At 42.6% G+C, this 2,962-nt stretch overlaps 1 pseudogene; it reads left to right on the top strand.

Annotated features, from left to right (window-relative positions):
• The first annotated feature begins 1,495 nt into the window (after window positions 1-1,495).
• Window positions 1,496-2,428, top strand: LOC134384343 (olfactory receptor 10J3-like; annotated as a pseudogene).
• Window positions 2,429-2,962: the final 534 nt, after the last annotated feature.

Below are 2,962 nucleotides of genomic sequence, written 5' to 3'. Positions count from 1 at the left end.
CTGATATCCATCATAGCACCCCTTAGTCTGTACTGTCATTCCCATTTACCACTCTCCTCCAATGATGTGAGTTATTTAACATAAGAGACTCTTTCCAATTCATTGTTCATTCAGTAAATAATTATAGAGCAATTAGTATATACTAGCCATTGAATCCATAGACCTTAACACATAGTAAGGGAACAAGAAATATTTGATGAACGAATAAATGAATTAATGCTCTTCTTTGGGATTCTTCTCTCCCTTAAGATCAGTTGTGAATTTTATTGCTAATACCGCAGAGGAAAAAGAGGAGCTAATTAAATAACCACATTGAATAAGTTATACAATTGATTACATAGATGCAAAATTGCCCTTTATCTTTAGCTTCCAATTCTCTCTATAAATTATCATTGGAAGCCTTCCTGGTTAAGCACTTCACCGTTAGAATCTCTGATGGTGGTATGCCTCAAACTTTACCTACACTTAGAGTTTATTTGACAAGTATACCATTTACTAGGTGCCAGACACTTTTCTAAGCACTTTGATATATTAACTAGTTTAATCCTCACAACTCTGTGAAGAAGGTGCTGTCATTAAGCCAATTTTAGAGTTAAAGAAACTAAGACACAGAGAAGTTAAGTAACTTGCCCATGGCCATGTAGTTAGGAACTGGAGGAAACAGGATCCAATTTTGGGCAGTGTGGCTCCAGAGTCCATGCTTTTAACTGCCTGCCCTTACAGTCTATTTCCTTTTTGAGGCATGACAATGGGAAATTGCATTTTGACATATTCTTTGTGAGAGATCACTTGGTAAAAATTTTATAGAGAAAAACATGGCACTCTATCAAAGTTGAAAATGCTCATAGCCTTTGACTTTGCATTTTCACTTCCTGGTATTCACTTGTGTGTGAAATGATGTGCTTACAAAGTTTTCTATTGTAGAATTGTTTATAATGGCAATAACTGGGAAAAATAAAAAACTAAAACATTGACTTCCATTTATGGAAACATGGCCAATATGATAGCCTGAATTGCCCTCCCAAGCCTGTCCTTGTGCTAGTCATCTCCCCTACATAAAGGAGTAGTACTGAGGAAAGGAATGCCCAGGACTCTGGATATCTGGAGAGAACACCTGTTCTGGAACCCTCTGTGCTTTCATTCATGCTGAAAGATAGAAATAGATCAATCCCAGATAGCCATCATCCTTCACTGTGTCTCTGCCTCCTCATTGTGTCCTCAAAGGCCACAATCAAGGATGAGAACAGAGGGAGCTTAATGCCAGGCCAGCTCAACACCTGCCTCCTCTTTAACCTGGACCCACCTCGTTAATGGTCTAGTAGAGCAGTTAGTAATTCCACTGTTCACTTTATGTTGAAACTTTCCCTCCCTCTGATCCCTGCTCTCAATTCAGTAAATCATAAGAAATTTCTTGATTTATTAACAAAACTCTCTTTTCCATTGTGCATTTCTTTCAGATTCAGACATTCCTCAGTGTCAGTCAAACTCTGCTGCCATGACTGAGCTCTTTGAAAGTGTCTCTAGATTTGGGTATTAGCAGAGGCTTATCCTCTTTCTTGTTCTTCTAACTTTGTATTTGCTGACTGTTTGGCAATATCATCATCAGCATCATCATGACCATCATTTAAATGGACCATCATCACTATATTCCCATGAACTCTTCCCAAGCATGCTGTCCCTGTCTGGGAACTGATATTCTATGGCCATCATTCCCCACTTTCTTTCTGGCCTCCTGAGTCCTCATGGGTCCATTTCCATCCAAGGCTGTGCCACCTACCTCTTCAACTGTACCACCTGTGCAGTCAACAACTGTTTCCTGTTTGTGGCCATGCAATGTGACCATTAAGTGGCCATCTGCAACCCCCTATGGTATTTAGTCATCATGGGTAAGACAGCCTGTGTCCAGTTGGCATCTGAGTCACTGAAAATTGGCCTGGTCATGGCCATTGTCCAGGTGGCATCTGTGTTTGGCCTGTCTTTCAGTGATGCCTTTGTCATCTCCCACTTCTTCTGTGACATGAGATACCTGCTGAAGCTGGCCTGCACAGACACCACTGTTAATGAGATCATCAACTTTGTAGTCAGTGTCTGTGTCCTTGTCCTACCCATGAGCTTGGTCTTCATCTCCTATGTCCTCATCATCTCCACCATCCTCAAGATTGCCTCTGCTGAAGTTAGGAAGAAGGCCTTTGCCACCTGTGCCTCCCACCTCACAGTGGTCATTATCCACTATGGCTGCGCCTCCATCATCTACCTCAAGCCTAAGTCTCAGAGTTCCCTGGGGCGGGACAGACTCATCTCAGTGACCTACACTGCCATCACTCCCCTGCTGAACCCTGTCGTGTACAGCCTAAGGAACAAGGAAGTCAGAGATGCTCTGTGCAGAGCCATGGTGAAGGAACTATTCAACCCCCGGTGCATCAGATAGTGATGGCTTCTCCTTTTTTTTAATCAGTTATGAATATTCATGAGATTCAAACCTGATTGTCACCCCTCGTGCCCATGATGTGAGGGCCGGATTCTTATTGGCTATATACCCATTACTACAAACTGCATTTGTACCCTGTGTCCCCCACCCAATTATCCCAACCTCCCTCCTCCTCCCCCCTGACCCCCCACTCCACTTTGTAGCCCAAGGAATGTACTCTCCTTGTGCAAGTCCAACGCACTACTGTGGTCTTTCTTTCCTCCCTTCTTTCTCTCTTAGCTCCCACATATATGTGAATACATGCAGTATTTATGGCTTCTCTTTATGTACTCATTCCTCCAAAGCATTGGCAGTCAGGACATTGTGGTTCTCCACAGTACCACAGAGCCTCCTAAGAAGCCTGCTGCTGGAATGTCATCACAGGAGATGCCTTCTCTCGGATGTCTGTTATATTCCAGCGATACCAGGTAAAGAGCCTAAATGTTTGGTCAGTCCTTACTTGCCAAATAGGAAAAAATAAAGGAAAGATTTGTG

This window comes from Cynocephalus volans, chromosome 8 (assembly GCF_027409185.1).
Source record: "Cynocephalus volans isolate mCynVol1 chromosome 8, mCynVol1.pri, whole genome shotgun sequence".
Taxonomy (NCBI): domain Eukaryota; kingdom Metazoa; phylum Chordata; class Mammalia; order Dermoptera; family Cynocephalidae; genus Cynocephalus; species Cynocephalus volans.
This window is presented reverse-complemented; position numbering and strand designations above follow the sequence as displayed.